This window comes from Somniosus microcephalus, chromosome 4, assembly GCF_052327205.1.
Source record: "Somniosus microcephalus isolate GS21.2 chromosome 4, FLI_Smic_1.0, whole genome shotgun sequence".
Taxonomy (NCBI): domain Eukaryota; kingdom Metazoa; phylum Chordata; class Chondrichthyes; order Squaliformes; family Somniosidae; genus Somniosus; species Somniosus microcephalus.
In genome coordinates, this window is record NC_140990.1 from 73,675,998 (window position 1) to 73,697,815 (window position 21,818).

General features: G+C 49.3%; 1 pseudogene; it reads right to left on the bottom strand.

The window, feature by feature from the left end:
* Positions 1-12,946: 12,946 nt before the first annotated feature.
* Positions 12,947-21,818, bottom strand: part of LOC147119231 (uncharacterized) — a 108,533-nt pseudogene continuing 99,661 nt past the window's right edge.

Consider the following 21,818-nt stretch of genomic DNA (forward strand, 5'->3'; position numbering starts at 1 on the left):
ACATGGGGATTCTAACCCTGGGACTGTACATGGGGATTCTAACGCTGTGACTGTACATGGTGATTCTAACCCTGGGACTGTACATGAGGATTCTATCCCTGGGACTGTTCATGGTGATTCTAACCTTGGGTATATACATGGGGATTCTAACCCTGGGACTGTACATGGGGATACTAACCCTGGGACTGCACATGGGGATTCTAACCCTGGGAATGTACATGGGGATTCTGACTCTGGGACTGTACATGGGGATTCTAACCCTGGGACTGTACATGGGGATTCTAACCCTGGGACTGTACATGGGGATTCCAACCCTGGGACTGTACATGGGGATTCTAAACCTGGGACTGTACATGTGTTTTCTAACCCTTGGAACTGTACATGGAGATTCTAACCCTGGGACTGTACATGGGGATTCTAACCCTGGGACTGTACGTGGGGATTCTAACCCTGGGACTGTACACGGGAATTCTAACCCTGGGACTGTACATGGGGATTCTAACCCTGGGACTGTACATGGGGATTCTAAACCTGGGTCTGTACATGGGGATTCAAACCCTGGGACTGTACATGGGGATTCTAAACCTGGGACTGTATACGGGGATTCTAACCCTGGGACTGTACATGAGGATTCCAACCCTGGGACTGTACATGGGGTTTCTAACCCTGGGACTGCACATGGGGATTCTAACCCTGTGACTGTACATGGGGATTCTAACCCTGGGACTGTACATGGGGATTCTAACACTGGGACTGTACATGGGGACTCTAACCCTGTGAATGTACATGGGGATTCCAACCCTGGGACTGTACATGGGTATTCCAACCCTGGGACTGTACATGTGGATTCCAACCCTGGGACTGTACATGGGGATTCCATACCCTGGATCTGTACATGGGGATTCTTACACTGTGACTGTACATGGGAATTCTAACCCTGGGACTGTACTTGGGGATTCTAACCCTGGGTCTGTACATGGGGATTCTAACCCTGTGACTGTACATGGGGATTCCAACCCTGGGACTGTACATGGGGATTCCAACCCTGGGACTGTACATGTGGATTCCTACCCTGAAACTTTACATGGGGATTCCAACCCTGAGACTGTACATGGGGATTCTAAACCTGGAACTGTACATGGAGATTCTAACCCTGTGACTGTACATGGTGATTCTAACCCTGGGACTGTACTTGGGGATTCTAACCCTGAGACTGTACATGGGGATTCTAACCCTGGGACTGTACATGGGGATTCTAACCCTGGGACTGTACATGGGGATTCTAAACCTGGGACTGTACATGGGGATCCTAACACTGGGACTGTATATGGGGATTCTAACCCTGGGACTGTACATGGGGATTCTAAAACTGGGACTGTACATGGGGATTCTAACCCTGGGACTATACATGGGGATTCCAACCCTGGGACTGGACATGGGGATCCTAACCCTGGGACCGTACATGGTGATTCTAACACTGGGACTGTACATGGTGATTCTAACCCTTGGACTGAATATATGGATTCTAAACCTGGGACTGTACATGGGGATTCTTACCCTGGGACTGTACATGGGGATTCAAACCCTGGGTCTGTACATGGGGATTCTTACCCTGGGACTGTATGTGGGGATTCTAACCCTGGGTCTGTACATGGGGATTCCAACCCTGGGACTGTATATGGGGATTCTAAACCTGGGACTGTACATGGGGATTCTAACCCTGGGACTGTATATGGGGATTCTAACCCTGGGACTGTACATGGGGATTCCAACACTGGGACTGTACATGGGGATTCTAACCCTGGGACTGTACATGGGGATTCCAACCCTGGGACTGTACATGGGGATTCTAACCCTGGGACTTACATGGGGATTCTAACCCTGGGACTATACAGGGGGCTTCTAACCCTGTGACTGTACATGGGGATCCTAACCCTGGGACCGTACATGGTGATTCTAACACTGGGACTGTACATGGTGATTCTAACCCTGGGACTGTGTATGGGGATTCTAAACCTGGGACTGTACATGGGGATTCTTACCCTGGGACTGTACATGGGGATTCTCACCCTGGGAATGTACATGGGGATTCTATACCTGGGACTGTACATGGGGAATCTAACCCTGGGAGTGTACATGGGGATTCTAACCTTAGGACTGTACATGGGGATTCTAACCCTGGGACTGTACATGGGGATTCTAACCATGGGACTGTACATGGGGATTCAAACTCTGGGAATGTACATGGTGAGTCCAACTCTGGGACTGTACATGGGGATTCTAACCCTGGGACTGTACATGGGGATTCTAAACCTGGGACTGTACATGGGGATTCTAACCCTGGGACTTTACATGGGGATTCTAACCCTGGGTATTTACATGGGGATTCTAACCCTGGGAATATACATGGGGATTTTAACCCTGGGACTTTACATGGGGATTCTAACCCTGGAACTGTACATGGGGATTCTAACCCTGTGACTGTACATGGTGATTCTAACCCTGGGACTGTACATGAGGATTCTAACCCTGGGACTGTTCATGGGGATTCTAACCTTGGGTCTGTACATGGGGATTCTAACCCTTGGACGGTACATGGGGATAATAACCCAGGGACTGTACATGGGGATTCTAACCCTGGGAATGTACATGGGGATTCTAACTCTGGGACTGTACATGGGGATTCTAGCCCTGGGACTGTACATGGGGATTCTAACCCTGGGACTGTACATGGGGATTCTAACCCTGGGACTGTACATGAGGATTCTAAACCTGGGACTGTACATGGGTTTTCTAACCCTTGGAACTGTACATGGAGATTCTAACCCTGGGACTGTACGTGGGGATTCTAACCCTGGGACTGTACACGGGAATTCTAACCCTGGGACTGTACATGGGGATTCTAACCCTGGGACTGTGCATGGGGATTCTAAACCTGGGCCTGTACATGGGGATTCAAACCCTGGGACTGTACATGGGGATTCTAAACCTGGGACTGTACATGGGGATTCTAACACTGGGAATGTACATGGGGATTCTAACCTTAGGACTGTACATGGGGATTCTAACCCTGGGACTGTACATGGGGATTCTAACCCTGGGACTGTACATGGGGATTCAAACTCTGGGAATGTACATGGTGAGTCTAACTCTGGGGCTGTACATGGGGATTCTAACCCTGGGACTGTATGTGGGGATTCTGAACCTGAGACTGCACATGGGGATTCTAACCCTGGGACTGTACATGGGGATTCTTACCCTGGGACTGTACATGGGGATTCTAACCCTGGGACTGTACATGGGGATTCAAACACTGGGTCTGCACATGGGGATTCTTACCCTGGGACTGTATGTGGGGATTCTAAACCTGGGACTGTACATGGGGATTCTAACCCTGGGACTGTATATGGGGATTCTAACCCTGGGACTGTACATGGGGATTCCAACACTGGGACTGTACATGGGGATTCTAACCCTGGGACTATACATGGGGATTCCAACCCTGGGACTGTACATGGGGATTCTAACCCTGGGACTTACATGGGGATTCTAACCCTGGGACTATACAGGGGGATTCTAACCCTTTGACTGTACATGGGGATCCTAACCCTGGGACCGTACATGGTGATTCTAACACTGGGACTGTACATGGTGATTCTAACCCTGGGACTGTATATGGGGATTCTAAACCTGGGACTGTACATGGGGATTCTTACCCTGGGACTGTACATGGGGATTCTAACCCTGGGAATGTACATGGGGATTCTAAACCTGGGACTGTACATGGGGATTCTAACCCTGGGACTGTACATGGGGATTCTAACCCTGGGACTGTACATGGGGATTCAAACTCTGGGAATGTACATGGTGAGTCTAACTCTGGGACTGTACATGGGGATTCTAACCCTGGGACTGTATGTGGGGATTCTAAACCTGAGACTGCACATGGGGATTCTAACCCTGGGACTGTACATGGGGATTCTTACCCTGGGACTGTACATGGGGATTCTAACCCTGGGACTGTACATGGGGATTCAAAACCTGGGTCTGTACATGGGGATTCTTACCCTGGGACTGTATGTGGGGAATCTAACCCTGGGTCTGTACATGGGGATTCCAACCCTGGGACTGTATATGGGGATTCTAACCCTGGGACTGTACATGGGGTTTCTAACCCTGGGACTGTACATGGTGTTTCTAACCCTGGGACTATACATGGGAATTCCAACTCTGGGACTGTACATGGGGATTCTAACCCTCGGACTGTACATGGGGATTCTAACCCTGGGACTGTACATGGGGATTCTAACCCTGGGACTTTACATGGGGATTCTAACCCTGGGTATGTACATGGGGATTCTAACCCTGGGAATATACATCGGGATTTTAACCCTGGGACTTTACATGGGGATTCTAACCCTGGGACTGTACATGGGGATTCTAACGCTGTGACTGTACATGGTGATTCTAACCCTGGGACAGTACATGAGGATTCTATCCCTGGGACTGTTCATGGTGATTCTAACCTTGGGTATATACATGGAGATTCTAACCCTGGGACTGTACATGGGGATACTAACCCTGGGACTGTACATGGGGATTCTAACCCTGGGAATGTACATGGGGATTCTGACTCTGGGACTGTACATGGGGATTCTAACCCTGGGACTGTACATGGGGATTCTAACCCTGGGACTGTACATGGGGATTCTAACCCTGGGACTGTACATGGGGATTCTAAACCTGGGACTGTACATGGGTTTTCTAACCCTTGGAACTGTACATGGAGATTCTAACCCTGGGACTGTACATTGGGATTCTAACCCTGGGACTGTACGTGGGGATTCTAACCCTGGGACTGTACACGGGAATTCTAACCCTGGGACTGTACATGGGGATTCTAACCCTGGGACTGTACATGGGGATTCTAAACCTGGGTCTGTACATGGGGATTCAAACCCTGGGACTGTACATGGGGATTCTAAACCTGGGACTGTATACGGGGATTCTAACCCTGGGACTGTACATGAGGATTCCAACCCTGGGACTGTACATGGGGTTTCTAACCCTGGGACTGCACATGGGGATTCTAACCCTGTGACTGTACATGGGGATTCTAACCCTGGGACTGTACATGGGGATTCTAACACTGGGACTGTACATGGGGACTCTAACCCTGTGAATGTACATGGGGATTCCAACCCTGGGACTGTACATGGGTATTCCAACCCTGGGACTGTACATGTGGATTCCAACCCTGGGACTGTACATGGGGATTCCATACCCTGGATCTGTACATGGGGATTCTTACACTGTGACTGTACATGGGAATTCTAACCCTGGGACTGTACTTGGGGATTCTAACCCTGGGACTGTACATGGGGATTCTAACCCTGTGACTGTACATGGGGATTCCAACCCTGGGACTGTACATGGGGATTCCAACCCTGGGACTGTACATGTGGATTCCAACCCTGAAACTTTACATGGGGATTCCAACCCTGAGACTGTACATGGGGATTCTAAACCTGGAACTGTACATGGAGATTCTAACCCGGTGACTGTACATGGTGATTATAACCCTGGGACTGTACTTGGGGATTCTAACCCTGGGACTGTACATGGGGATTCCAACCCTGGGAATGTACATGGATATTCTAACCCTGAGACTGTACATGGGGATTCCAACCCTGGGACTGTACATGGGGATTCTAACCCTGGGACTGTACCTGAGGATTCTAACACTGCGACTGTACATGGGGATTCCAACCCTGGGACTGTACATGGGGATTCTAACCCTGAGACTGTACATGGGGATTCTAACCCTGAGACTGTACATGGTGATTCTAACCCTGAGACTGTACATGGGGTTTCCAACCCTGGGACTGTACACGGGGATTACAACCCTGGGACTGTACTTGGGGTTTCTTACCCTGGGACTGTACATGGTGATTCTATCCCTGAGACTGTTCATGGGGATTCTAACCCTGAGACTGTACATGGGGATTCCAACCCTGGGGCTGTACATGAGAATTCTAACCCTGAGACTGTACATGGGGATTCCAACCCTGGGACTGTACACGGGGATTACAACCCTGGGACTGTACATGGGGATTCTAACCCTGGGACTGTACATGGTAATTCTAACCCTGAGACTGTACATGGGGATTCTAACCCTGAGACTGTACATGGGGATTCCAATTTGGGACTGTACATGGGGATTCTAACCCTGGGACTGTACATGGGGATTCTAACCCTTGGACTGCACATGGGGATTCTACCACTGCGACTGTACATGGGGATTCTAACCCTGGGAATGTACATGGGAATTCTAACCCTGGGCATGCACATGGGGTCTCTAACCCTGGGGCTGTACATGTGGATTCTAAACCTGGGACTGTACATGGGGTTTCTAACCCTGGGACTGTAAATGGGGATTCTAACACTGGGACTGTACATGGGGATTCTTACACTGGGACTGTACATGGGGATTCCAACCCTGGGACTGTACATGGGGATTCTAACCCTGGGAATGTACATGGGGATTCTAACCCTGGGACTGCACATGGGGATTCTAACCCTGGGACTGTACATGGGGATTCCAACCCTGGGACTGTACATGTGAATTCCAACCCTGGGACTGTACATGTGGATTCTAACCCTGGGACTGTACATGTGGATTCTAACCCTGGGACTGTACATGGGGATTCTAACCCTGCGACTGTACATGGTGATTCTACCCCTGGGACTGTACATGGGAATTCTAACCCTGGGACTGTACATGGGGATTCTAACCCTGGGACTGTACATGGGGTTTCTAACCCTGGGACTGTACATGGAGAATCTAACCTTGTGACTTTACATGGGGATTCCAACCCTGGGACTGTACACCTGGCCCCTGGATTTAGTGTCGCAGTGCAAGTACTCCCTGGGTTTTTTGTCCCATCATAAATTGGCCTTGTGTTTGGTGCCATGGTGTAAATGGTCCCAGGATTTATTGTGTCAGTGTAAATGGTTCCTCAATTTGGTGTCATCATATAAGTGGTTTCTGTATTTGGTGTCAAAATGTAAATGGTCCCTTGATTTAGTATCAAACTGTAAGCGGTTCCTGGATGCTTGTGTCACAATGTAAGTGATCCCTGGATTTGGTGTGTCAATATAAATGGTCGCTGGATTTGGTGTCACAATGTAAGTGATCCCTGGATTGAGTGTCTCAGTGTAAGTGGACCCTGGATATGATGTCACACTGTAGGTGCTCCCTAGATTTGGGATCCACAACAACAACTTACATTTATTTAGCAAATTTAACGTAGTCAAACGTCCCAAGGTGCTCAACAAGAGCAATATCAAAAAATTATATTTAACACCGAGCCACAGAAGGGGATCGCAGTAAAGATCACCAAAAGCTTTATCAAAGAGGTAGGTTTTAAGGAGCATCTTAAAAGAGGAACGGGGGAGAGGCGTAGGGCTAGAAATTCAGTAGGCTTTACGCCCAGTTTTCGCCCAAAGAGGGCTTTTGCGCCACTTGCTGAGATTGCGCCGATATTCAGCGCTGCGGTACTGGTGGCGTTAGCCAGTTGCGCTGCGCTGCCACCGATGACATCATCGGTGTGCGCAGTGCCCCACTACCAGCCCGACCGCCATATTTAGTTGCGGCCGCCTCTTCTGCAGCGGCCGCAAACAGCGATCTGAAAACGGGGCCGCCCTGCAGCCTTAGTGGGGCGAGTTAAGGCGGAGGTGCGGCCGGCCGCTTTTTCGGTGGCCGCCTGCCCGCACCTCCTTCCCCGGCCTCCTCCACTGCCCCCCCGCGGCATTGACAGCTGTTTTCCGGGAACCCGGCACTTCTCCGTGGTGCCGGGCTCATTTGCCGGCACTAGCGAGCGGCGTTCTCGCTGTTGCAGGCACCTCCCCCTTAAGAGAGGGATGAAGGCCTGCAGTACCGCAGCCTGCCGCTCCGCAGCGGGTGGCGCTGCGGCACCTAGCGCGCCGAAATTCAGTTTCAGCGCCCCAAGCGGGGGCGGCCACACCCTTGAATAGCGGCCGGCTTCGACTTGGGCGCTGAAACTGAATTTCCGGCGGGCGCAAGTGGCTCCGCGCGCAGCAGTAACTTCTGGGCGCAAGCGAGCTGGCGGGCCCAAACTGAATTTCTAGGCCGTAGAGTTTTATAGCGGGAATTCCAGAGCTTAAGGCCAAGTTCTCTTTCACCTGTACTCTCCAACCCCCCTCACCCCAACTCCTCTTTCACACCTACTCTCCAAGCCCCTCACCCCTACTCTCAAACCTCCCTCACCCCAACTCCTCTTTCACCCCTGCTCTCCAACCCCCCTCACCCCAACTCCTCTTTCACCCCTACTCTCCAACACCCCTCCCCCCAGCTCCTCTTTCACCCCTACTCTCCAACCTCTCACCTCAACTCCTTTCACCCCTGCTCTCCAAGCCCCTCACCCCAACTCCTCTTTCACCCCCACTCTTCAACCATCTTCACCCCAACTCCTCTTTCACCCCTACTCTCCAAACCCCCCTCACAGCAACTCCGCTTTCACCCCTACGCTCCAACCCCCTCACCCCAACTCCTCTTTCACTCATACTCTCCAAACCCCCCTCACCCCAACTCCTCTTTCATCCCTACTCTCCAACACCCCTCATCCCAACTCCTGTTTCACCCCTACTCTCCAACCCCCCTCACCCCAACTCCTCTTTCGCCCCTGCTCTCCAACCCCCTCACCCCAACTCCTCTTTCACCCCTACTCTCCAACCCCCCTCACCCCAACTCCTCTTTCACCCCTACTCTCCAACCCCCCTCACCCCAACTCCTCTTTCACCCCTACTCTCCAACCCCCCTCACCCCAACTCCACTTTCACCCCTACTCTCCAACCCCCCTCACCCCAACTCCTCTTTCATCCCTACTCTCCAACCCCCCTCACCCCAACTCCTCTTTCACCCCTACTCTCCAACCCCCCTCACCCCAACTCCTCTTTCACCCCTACTCTCCAACACCTCTCACCCCAACTCCTCTTTCACCCCTACTCTCCAACCCCCCTCACCCCAACTCCACTTTCACCCCTACTCTCCAACACCCCTCACCCCAACTCCACTTTCACCCCTACTCTCCAACACCTCTCACCCCAACTCCTCTTTCATCCCTACTCTCCAACCCCCCTCACCCCAACTCCTCTTTCACCCCTTCTCTCCAACCCCCCTCACCCCAACTCCTCTTTCACCCCTACTCTCCAACCCCCTCACCCCAACTCCTCTTTCACCCCTACTCTCCAAACCCCTCACCCCAACTCCTCTTTCATCCCTACTCTCCAACACCTCACCCCAACTCCTCTTTCACCCCTACTCTCCAACCCTCCCCACCCCAACTCCTCTTTCACCCCTACTCTCCAACACCTCACCCCAACTCCTCTTTCAGCCCTACTCTCCAACCCCCCCTCACCCCAACTCCTCTTTCACCCCTACTCTCCAACCCTCCTCACCCCAACTCCTCTTTCACCCCTACTCTCCAACACCTGACTCCAACTCCTCTTTCACCCCTACTCTCCAATCTCCTCACTCGAACTCCTTTTCCACTCCTACTCTCACCATTCTCTCGTCTTCTATTGACTTCACTGTAATGGAAACTGACAGTTGGAACCTGTCAGAATGTAAAAGATATTTACAAATGAATCTAGAGGTTCTTTGAGTTGGGATCTTTCTTTATTCTGTCCACTCGAGGAGTGTGATAACAGACTTTATCCTGTGAATATATAGCTGGTGTATTGGGTCATGATGTGTTTACTTGTTCATCTTGTTGACACTAAAAATTTAGTCTTTTGGCTTCAGACACCAGATAATCAAGCTCACAACAACAGATTATCTTTTACTGACTTTATTAACAGCACTACAAAGATACAGACAATGTATAGTTACCCGATCCCGAGAACAGGGATAATACAGTGGATTCAGAGCTCTCTTCTCCCCAGGTCTGTTCTAACGAGCTGCAACTACACTGGCAATATTTATATTTAACTTGTTTACTACATTATTGACCTGGCCCTGCCCAAACCATAACCACAAGGATATCTGTCATTGTTCTGACTGTGACCACAAGGCTGTGTCACTATCACACACACACACCGTTTCCTTCTTTCACATCTCCATACACAGACCATCTCTTTACACATCCCCTTTCTACACAATTGCAGCCGACATGAGCAAGGACGTGAGGCTCATTAAAAGACACACTCATTTCATGCCAGCAAAGGTTACACTGGGACAAATCTTCAGTTAATTTCCATTACAGGCAAAATCATCTTCTTCTTAGGCAGTCCCTCGGAACCGAGGATGACTTGCTTCCACACTAACAGTGAGTTCTCAGGTGACTGATGAGTCCTGTGAGGGACCTACAGTCTCTGTCACAGGTGGGGCAGACGGTGGTTGAAGGGGCGGGTGGGTGCGGTGCTTGGGTTGACGTGCGCTCCTTGTGCTGCCTACGCTTGGCTTCCGCTTGCTCCCGGCGAAGAGACTCGAGGTGTTTGGCGCCTTCCCGGATGCTTCTCCTCCACTTTGAGCGGTCTCGGGCCAGGCATTCCCAGGTGTCAGTGGGGATATTGCACTTTTTCAAGGAGGCTTTGGAGGTGTCCTTGAAGCATTTTCTCTTATCACCTGGGGCTCTCTTGCCGTGTCGGAGCTCCAAGTAGAGCGCTTGTTTTGGGAATCTTGTGTCGGACATGCGGACGATGTGGCCCCTCCATCGGAGCTGATCAAGCGTGGTCAAAGCTTCGATGCTGGCCTGAGCGAGAACACTGACATTGGCATGCCTATCCTGCCAATGGATTTGCAGGAATTTGCGGAGGCAGCATTGGTGGTACCTCTCCAGTGCTTGGAGGTGCCTGCTGTACATGGTCCATGTCTCTGAGGCATACAGGAGGGCGGGTATTACTACTGCTCTGTAGACCATGAGCTTGGTGCTAGGTTTGAGGTCCTGGTCTTCAAACACTCTCTTCCTCAGGTGACCGAAGGCTGCACTGGCACATTGAAGGCGGTGTTGGACTTCGTCATCGACATCTGCCCTTGTTGACAGTAGGCTCCCGAGGTATGGAAAGTGGTCCACGTTGTCCAAGGCCTCATTGTGGATTTTGATAATCGGGAGGCAGTATTGTGTGGTGGGGGCAGGTTGGTAGAGGACCTTTGTCTTACGGATGTTTAGTGTAAGGCCTATGCTGTCGTTCGCTTTGTTGAAGGTGTTGGTGATGGTTTGGAGTGCGACCAGTGAGTGTGCGCAGACACAAGTGTCGTCTGCATACTGTAATTCGACGAGAGAGGATGGTACGACCTTGGATCTGGACTGGAGGTGACGGAGATTGAACAGTTTCCCGTTTGTTCTGTAGATTAGCTCCACACCAGCGGCGAGCTTACTGAGGGTGAGCTGGAGCATTGCAGCAAGGAAGACCGAGAAGAACGTTGGTGCAATGACACAGCCTTGCTTGACCCCGGTCCGTATGTGAATTGGGTTTGTGGTGGATCCGTTGGTCAGGATCACAGCTTGCATGTTGTCGTGAAGCAGGTGGAGGATGGTGACAAACTTTTGAGGGCAGCCGAATTGGAGGAGGACATTCTATAATCCCTCATGGTTGACAGTGCCGAAGGCCTTTGTGAGGTCAAAGAAGGCCATGTACAGCGGTTGGTGCTGTTCCCTGCATTTCTCTTGTAGTTGACGTGCGGTGAAGATCATGTCCATTGCGCCCCTTAGTGGGCAGAATCCGCATTGCGACTCTGGGAGGAGCTCTTCGGCCACTGGGAGAAGGCGATTGAGGAGGATTCTTGCGATGACATTTCCTGTGGAAGACAGCAGGGAAACTCTTCTGTAATTACCGCAATCGGACTTGTCACCTTTCTTAAAGATGGTCACGATTACTGCCTCACTGAGATTTGACAATTGCAGCCAACTTGAGCAAGGACGTGAGGCTCATTAAAAGACACACTCATTTCATTACAGCAAAGGTTACACTGGGACAAATCTTCAGATATTTTCCATTACAGGCAAAATGCAGAGCGGTCCAGCAGCACATGGCACCTTAACAGAGTCTCATCGACCTACAATACAGAGCTGGAGGATTGGGCCGTGATCTGTTTACTTGTTCATCTCTTGTTCAATACATTTGCTGAGTGCATTTAAATTTAAAACCAGGTTCTGAGGCGTGATGCTCTATTCACACATCGAAGGTGAGAGAAATTCTGTGGGGCACACACTAAGTCCAGTAGCTGAAAGTGATTAACAGACTGGGTTTTGTGTTTAGTGATCCCGGGCATGTTACTGATACCTTCCCTGGATACCAATGCTAGGAGAGGCACTCTGGAAGGTAAGGGGAGCTGGGAATTGTCCATGAGAGTAACCGAAGGTATGAGAACTGAAATAATCTAGAGTTAGAAAGGAGAACAGGCCCAAAAATGGAACAGTCAGTAACAGGACATCAATTAGTCTCTTATCTTGGAGGAAACAAATACTTGACACACTGTGTGTTTGAAACAATGCCAATTTATTTGGCATTGATCCAGAATATTAATCTCCAGCCCAGTTATAGGGTTATTAACATCAGCAGAAACAAACCCCAACTGTCAGAATGAACATGGTTCAGTCCTGGATGTGATTAACAGCAGCAATAACAGCAGAATCCAATTTCAGCAGTAATGTGTGAACTCGCTGGTGTGTCCGCAGGTTGGATGCCTGAATGAATCCCTTCCCACACACGGAGCAGGGGAATGGCCTCTCCCCAGTGTGAATTCGCTGGTGTATCTTTAGGTGGGATGATTCACTGAATCTCTTCCAACACACGGAGCAGGTGAACATCCTCTCCACCGTGTGAGTGCGCTGGTGGCTCAGCAGGTGGGATGAATCAGGTAAACCCTTCTGACACACGGAGCAGGTGAACGGATTCTCCCCAGTGCGAATGCGCTGGTGGCTCAGTAGGTGGGATGAATCAGGGAATCCCTTCTGACACACGGAGCAGGTGAACGGATTCTCCCCAGTGTGAGTGCGTTGGTGTCTCAGCAGATCATTGCTGCTTTTAAAGGTCTTCTCACAGTCAAACATTTAAACGGTCTCTTATCAGAGTGAACTTGCTGGTGTTTCAGCAGGGTTGATGACTGAGCGAATCTCTTCCCACACACGGAGCAGGTGAACGGTCTCTCACCAGTGTGAACTCGCTGGTGTCTAGTGAGGCTGGATGAACAAGTGAATCCCTTCCCACACACGGAGCAGGTGAACGGCCTCTTACCAGTGTGAGTGAGTTGGTGTCTCTGGCGGCTGGATAGCAGACTGAATCCCTTCCCACACACGGAGCAGGTGAACAGCCTCTCACCAGTGTGACTGAGTTGGTGTCTCTGGTGGCTGGATGACAGATGGAATCCCTTCCCACACTCGGAGCAAGTGAACGGCCTCTCCTCAGTGTGAGTGCGCTGGTGTCTCAGTAGGTGGGATGAGTGAATCCCTTCCCACACTCGGAGCAGGTGAACGGCCTCTCCCCAGTGTGAATTCGCTGGTGTACCAGCAGGTTGGATGACTGAGTGAATCCCTTCCCACACTCGGAGCAGGTGAACAGCCTCTCACCAGTGTGACTGAGTTGGTGTCTCTGGTGGCTGGATGACAGACGGAATCCATTCCCACACTCAGAGCAAGTGAACGGCCTCTCCTCAGTGTGAGTGCGCTGGTGTCTCAGTAGGTGGGATGACTGAGTGAATCCCTTCCCACACTCGGAGCAGGTGAATGGCCTCTCCCCAGTGTGAATTTTCCGGTGTGCCAGCAGGTCGGATGACTGAGTGAATCCCTTCCCACACTAGGAGCAGGTGAACAGCCTCTTCTCAGTGTGAGTGCGCTGGTGTCTCAGTAGGTGGGATGATTCAATGAATCTCTTCCCACACATGAAGCAGGTGAACGGCCTCTCCCCAGTGTGAGTGCGTTGGTGTGTCAGCAGAGCATTACTTCTTTTAAAGCTCTTCTCACAGTCAGAACATTTATAAGGTCTCTTATCAGAGTGAACTTGCTGGTGTGCCATCAGGGTGGATGACTGAGCGAATCTCTTCCCACACACGGAGCAGGTAAATGGCCTCTCCCCAGTGTGAACACGCTGGTGTACCAAGAGGTGGGATAAACAAGGGAAACTCTTCCCACAGACAGAACAGGTGAATGGCCTCTCCCCGGTGTGAACGCGCTTGTGCTCCAGAAGGTGGCTTGAACGAGTAAATCTCTTCCCACAGACTGAACAGGAGAACGGCCTCGCCCCTGTGTGAACTCGCCTGTGTGTCAAAAGGCGGACAAAATGAGTGAATCCTTTCCCACAGCAGTAGAACGGCAATTCCCTAGTGTGAATGTCCTCATGTGACATAAGGTGGGCTAAACGAGAGAATCCCTTTCCACACACGAAGCAGTTGAATGGTCTCTCCTTGGTGTGAACTCGCTGGTGTTCAGCGAGTTGCAATGACTGGCTGAACCTCTCCCCACAGTGAGAGCAACTGAATGGACTCTCATGAGTGTGAAGGAGCTGGTGTTCAGCCAGACGGAATGACTGCTGGAACATCTTCCCGCAGTGAGAGCAACAGAACGGTCTCTCGTCAGTGTGAACTCGCTGGTGTTCAATCAGTTCCTCAGAGGTTTTAAAGCTGTTCTCACAGTCAGAGCATTTAAAAGGTCTCTCATCAGTGTGATCAAGTTGGTGTGCAGTGAGGTGGGATGAACAAGTGAATCCCTTCCCACACATGGAGCAGGAGAACGGCCTCTCCCTACTGCAAGCTCGCTGGCGTGTCAGCATGCTAGACAATTGATTAAATCCCTTCCGAGAGAGAGCAGGTGAACAGCCTCTCCCCAGTCTCCAGCTGGGACAGTTAATTGAATCCCTTCCCACAGTCCTCACATTTCCATAGTTTCTCCATGGAGCGGGTGTCCTTGTGTCTCTCCAGGTTGGGTGATCAGTTGAAGCCTCGTCCACACACAGAACATGTGTATGGTTTCTCCCCACTGTGAATGGTGTGATATATTTTCAGGCTGTGTAACTGGTTAAAGCTCTTTCCACAGTCAGTGCACTGGAACACTCTCACTCGGGTGTGTGTGTCTCGGTGCTTTACCAGTCACACTGATGTTTGAAATCTTTTCCCACTGACAGCAAACATTTCTCCTTCCACATTCAAAGCGCGATGATATTCAGGTCCTGATGAATTGAGTGACTCTGTCAGCTTTTCACGTGATGTTTGGTTTGAGTTTCCTGTCTGTAAATCCTCTCCTTCTAACACCCTGTAAAAGGCGTTTACAAAAGTCATTACTGTAAGTACAGGATAGAAATTCAGAACAGACGATTCTAGTTTCTATGGAACATTTTTCCTCTCTTGCTCCCCCAAAGCTGTAAATCCCTGTCCCACACACACTCCCTCCTCCCTGTGCTGAAATCCAAACCCATTGCACCATCTCCAACATTTCTTTCCTCCACTCCCAGTTTCCCCCTCCCTCTACTCTGGTTGGGTTCAGTTCTACACCCGCTGACCGGGCCTGTAGCCGGGGAAACACGGGGCCTGTGGCTCTTATTGGGGGCCTCAGGCCTACACCGGGTGTTTATGAAGCTTTTAAACTGACCCGCGGGCCCAATCCGTCCCCTACCACGACAATCTCCTCCTGCCTCCCGACCGCTGACCCGCCTGTTCCGCTCAATCCATCGCCAACACTGGCAATGCGCATGCTCAGAGCACACCAGTTACCGCGCCGGTGCACTGAGCGCCTGTCGTCATTGATAGGGCACTTTCCATCGAGCGGGGGATTCTGGGTTAATTCACCACCATTTAAAGCCCCAATTAGGGAACAGATTTTTTGTCATCCCATTGAAATTGGGGCCGGAGGAGCAATAAACAAAATTAATATAATTAACTTTTAATATTTAGACATAGGAGGGATCAGACAGGGGCCAGATTTGAGGCAGTCTAAGATGGAGTTGGAGTGCATGTGTGTAAATGCACGGTATGTGGTAAATAACATTGGTGAACTGCAGGCACAATACCCACATGGGACTATGATATAGTGGCAATAGCAGAGAGCTGGCTCAAACAAGGGGCGGATTGGGAACTTGATATTCCTGGCTACAAGGTATTCAGGAAAGATAGGAAAGGAAAAACGGAGGGGTGCAGTATTGATCAAATAAACTATTATAGCACTGGAGAGGGACTAGGACCACTGCTTTTCTTGATATATATTAAGGACTTGGACTTGGGTGTACAGGGCACAATTTCAAAATTGGCAGATGAAACAAAACTTGGAAGTATAGTGAACAGTGAGGAGGATAGTGATAGACTTCAAGAGGACATAGACAGGCTGGTGGAATAGGCAGACACGTAGCAGATGAAATTTAATGCAGAAAGGTGCGAAGTGGTACATTTTGGTAGAAATAATGAGGAGAGGCAATATAAATTAAAGGGTACATTTCTAAAGGGGGTGCATGAACAGAGAGACCTGGGGGCATATGTGCAAAAATCATTAAATGTGGCAGGGCAGGATGAGAAAGCAGTTTAAAAAGCATACGGGATCCTGGGCTTCTTAAATAGAGGCATAGATTACAAATGCAAGGAAGTTATGATGAAACTTTATAAAACACTGGTTCTGCCTCAACTGGAGTATTGTGTCCAATTCTGGGCACCGCAATTTAGGAAGCATCTGAAAGCCTTAGAGATGGTGCAGAAATTATTTACAATAATGGTTCCAGGGATGAGGGACTTCAGTTACGTGGATAGACTGGAGAAGCTGGGGTTGTTCTCCTTAGAGTAGAGAAGGTTGAGAGGAGATTTGATGGAGGTTTTCAAAATCATGAGGGTTCTGGACAGAGTAGAGAGAGAGAAACTGTTCCCATTGGCGGAAGTGTCGAGAACCAGAGGACACAGATTTAAGGTGATTGGCAGAAGAACCAAAGGCAACATGAGGAAAAACTTTTTACGCAGCGAGCAGTTAGGATCTGGAATGCACTGCCTGAAAGGGATGTGGAGGCAGATTAAATCGTGGCTTTCAAAAGGGAATTAGATAAGTACCTGAAGGAATTTTTTTTCCAGGGCTACGGGGAAAGGGCGGGGAAGTGGGATTAACTGAAGTGCTCTTGCAGAGAGCTGGCATGGGCTCGACGGGCCAAATGGCCTTCTGTGCTGTAACCATTCTATGTGAGAGGTCAAAAACAGGATCTATTTGGTTAGATTTGTTGTGGAGTATTTTAAACCAACACTCGACACAAGGTTTTAGATCGATCGTCAAGTTGTCTTTATTGCACCGGTGGGGAAACAGTCTGCTCTGTCTTAGCCAGACCTTTCCAAATTGGTACAGCAAACACTACATTTTTATACATTACAATACACATGGCCATCTCATGTTAAATTCATTCCTGCCACCTGATTGGATCTTGGCCTGCATGCACCTTCACGGATTGGTTACGAATCTTAATATAAACATGTATAAGCTGCCTCCTCAATCAATCACTCAAACTGCTGAATGCTAATTAAAAGATACCTTGGAATGTAACCTAGGTAATAAAGTTCTTACGGGCAGTTGAAATGCTGGACATCCTGTCTCCATTTAATTGTTTTATATCTCTCCAAAGGTCAGCTATCTTTGACCGCATCTTTATGGATGTGGTCTTTCATGATAGTCCCTGTCTTTACACTATTCAGTGAAACTACCAGCGATGTCAGTTTAACTCTTTCCCCACTGCAATCCCCCCTTTTGGTACTTGGCCCTTGCCCAAGTTAAACCACATGTATAAGCATCGCTGTGCCTCCTGCCCCATGCGGTGATCAGGCGCTGGTTCGGGAGGCCCTGCATTAACATCATGTCTAGAGCAAACTTGTGTTTTCCAACTCTTTCCGACTCACTTTAGCTCTTTGTTTGGTCTGTTTCTTTTTACAGGTGGTGCATGCTGCTATTCCCCATCCTATAGCCATGACTAACTGTACTATCACTAATATATGAGAAGTGATGCAGATCCATGGGTGTATGTTGACATTCATTCCCCAATCCCACAGCTTCTCATACCACGGGACGTTCTGTAGCTCTACCTCTATGTCCCTTTCTAATTCCCCAAGATTCCTTTGCAACATGATGTATTGTTTCACCATCTTACTTAAATCCTCTTTCATTTCTTGCAGATCCTCTTGCAGGCATGGTATTGGGGCCCCGACCGGATCTTCATGATTAACCAACTCGTCCTTTAGACTATCTGGCACATTTAGTTTTATCTCCTCCCTTGAATGTACATACACCAACCTGGTGTGTCCAATTGTCACAGGGATCTTTGGTGTAAAGCAAAAGTTGGGCATTGTGATTGCACATACAAGGTTACTATATTGGTACTCAGTCTCTGTGGTGGCTGTACAATACTCCCCTTCGCCTCTATATCCCGAGCGGGTGTGATGGTGATCAACATGTGATAATTCCAACACACATCCCTCTGTCTTATTATAGCCGCACTCATCCTTAGGGCCTTCTCCTACCGGATGTGGGCATATCGTAAGCGTGCCTTTCCCGTGGCATCCGTTTAGGGAGACTCTTCTCATAGTACCATTCTTCCTGATGGCATAGGTCTCAATTGGATAGTATTGGAGGTATGTCTCACCCCTCGCTATGCCTATGTTTGTTACCTGGTACTGTGGGTATGGAGTCGTGTCTAGTCCCACCACTGGTATCAGGAGTACCATGCCTATCATTGCTGTCACTTCTGCTGTACATTTTTGTATCACTGGATATACTCTGGTCATCCCTTTGAGGGTACAAGCACTCAGAGGGCCTGGATTATGGCTCAGGCCATAGAGCTGTGTGCTGTTAATCCAGTCTGGTACCTCGCCTCGCTGTATCTGTGCCAGATTATGTTTTAATTGTCCAGTGATCCATTGGCCAAAGGCATGACACAAGCCTCTCCCTAGCCCGTCTTTTGCCTGTTCCTCATCGCTATGGTTTAGTTTGTTGATAATGCTGGCATGGTCCTCTATAACCTTGATTCCCTCAAGTAATTTCCTTATCATATGTCCTCCCAACTCTGATCCTTGTTGAACCAAACCAGTTTCCTTCTCTAAAATCTGTTGTATTACCCTTTGTAGTCATTCCACACTATTTTGGACTCCTTGTATATCATGGGCATTAATGAATGATGTCCCCGTGAAAGGCGCTATATAAATGCTCCTCTTAATCCTTTGGTAGAATGCAGCATGTCCCCTAAAATTAGTAGCCCCTGTCGCATCAGCAGCTTGGATAATTACATTCTTTATCATATATGCTTACAATTCTCTAGTTTTAGTAAACCTTTCACAATATCCTGGCCATTGTAACATGGTTAAGTTCCTTAGTACCGGTACAATTTCATGTCTCACGTTACCATACAATTGTTCTCCCTCAGTAAATAGCACCAGTCCACTTTCAGGTCCAGGCTTCAATTTCGGACACCTTCGTTCTTCAGGTGTCGTTGTGATTGGGGGTGTTGTTGGTTCTAGGGTTACTCCTTGTGGTGTGATCCTTGTTGTTGTCGGGTGAGGTGTTGTAACACCGTGTACAATAGTCCATCTTATAACATTGTCTGCGCAGCTCAGGACATATCCTCCCCTTACTTGACCCAACATCTGCCAGTGTCTATTACATCTTACCATATTGCTGGCATTTGTCATCCTACAGGGTCCGCATGGTTGTTGATCCAATTTCACCCAGGTACCGTTACACCTGTAACATCCTTTCCCTTGTTTTTCACACTCGTAACTGTGTGATATGATGAAGCCTCCCGTGAAGTCACCATTAGGGGATCTTAACTTGCAGTCCATTTCTTCCAGCCCGTTATTTGGACTTATAAATGCTGTCATCAGGGTAGTTGTGATAATCCATTTTACGGGATCCATGCTTATCTGTAATCAGTTTAACTCTTTCCCCACTGCAGATTTAAGGAACAATAGAGGAGTTATTACGCTACTGGGTGTCTACTATAGGCCACTAAACAGTGGGATGGAGATAGAGAAGCAGGTTTGCAGGCAAATTACAGAAAGATATAGGAACAATGGTGCAGTAATAATGGAGGACTTCAGTTATCCTAATATAGACTGGGATAGTAACAGTGTAAAGGGCACAGAGGGGGAGAAAGTCCTGAAATGTGTACAAGAGAACTTTCTTAAACACTGTTTCCAGCCCAACGAGGAAAGAAGCTCGTGCTGGATCTAGTTCTAGGGAATGAAATGGGGCAAGTGGAGCATGTTTCAGTGGGGGAGCATTTGGGGAACAATGATCATAATGTCATCAGGTTTAGAATAGTTACAGAAAAGAACAAGGAACAATCAAGCATAAAAATACTTACCTGTAGGAGGGCTAACTTAAACGAGTTAAAAAGGGATTTGGCCCAGGTGGATTGGAATCAAAAATTGGTAGGTAAAACAGTAATTGAACAATGGGGGGCCTTCAACAAGGACGTAGTTCGAGTACAGAGTAGACACATTCCCACAAGGGGGAAAGGAGGGGCATCCAAAGCTAGAGCTTCCTCGATGACAAAAGATACAGAGAGGTTAAAATGAGACAGAAAATGAAACTTATGACAGAATACAGTAGAGAACCAAGTTGAATATAGAAAATACAGCAGAGATTTAAAAGGGAATAAGAGGGGCAAAGAGAGAGTATGAGACGAGATTAGTGACGTGAGGGAAAACTTGTTTACGCAGCGAGTGGTTAGGATCTGGAATGCACTGCCTGAAAGGGTGGTGGAGGCAGATTCAATCACAGCTTTCAAAAGGGAATTGGATGAGTACCTGAAGTAAAGAAATTTGCAGGGTTACGGGGAAAGGGCGGGGAGTGGGACTAGCTGAAATAGTCTTGCAGAGAGCCGGCACGGGCTCAACAGGCCGAATGGCCTCCTTCTGTGCTGTAACCATTCTATGATTCTATAAAATATTAGAAAGTTTGCTCCACAGAAGCACGAGGTTTATCTGCTTTCATTGATGAACTTAAAAAGTCTGTATTAAAACCTGAGCCAGTGTGTTGTGAGACAAAGAGCCTTGTGTCCAATAAGGGGAATAAAGGCCCACAGCCTCCCCTGGCCCCGGGCCCTGAACAAGGGACTGGAGAAACTCGCTGCCCTGCGGATCAGACAATCAGCCGGTGCTAGTCCCGCCCCTCGGGCTCGCCGATTGGTTGGAGGACACGCTGCCGGCTCGCTCCTCCAGCCGCACCCAGCTCGCTCCCTATTGGTCGGAAGCTCCCATCAATCAGGCCGCGGGCCCGGGTCACGTGTCCCTCACCGACTTTACAGAGAAAGCCTCGAGCGGTCGCCGGGCGAAGCTGCAGGTCGGCGAGAGCGGGGTCGGGAGATTAATAAAATGCGGGTAGGCCACGCCGCAGTGTTTATAAAGTTGGCGAACGGCCTCAGGCCCGGATGAGATTCCGCGGCCTAGGCTGTGTTCCGTCAGACGGCAGCGGTGAGGCTTTTTCTCGGTGACAGGCCCGGGTTGCACGCCGCCATGCGCGCACTCTCGGCTGTCAATCAACCATCAGCCAGAAGAGGTCGCTGGTGAGACCAGTGAAGAAAGAAAGACTTGCATTTATATAGCGCCTTTCACCAGCACCGGATGTCCCAAAGCGCTTTATAGACAATTAAGTACTTTTGAAGTGTAGTCACTGTTGTAATGTGGGAAACGCAGCAGCCAATTAGCGCACAGCAAGCGCCCACAAACACCAATCTGATAATGACCAGATAATCTATGTTTTTTGTTATGTTGATTGAGGGATAAAAACATTGGCTAGGACACCGGGGATATCTCCCCTGCTCTTATTCAAAATAGTGCCATAGGATCGTTG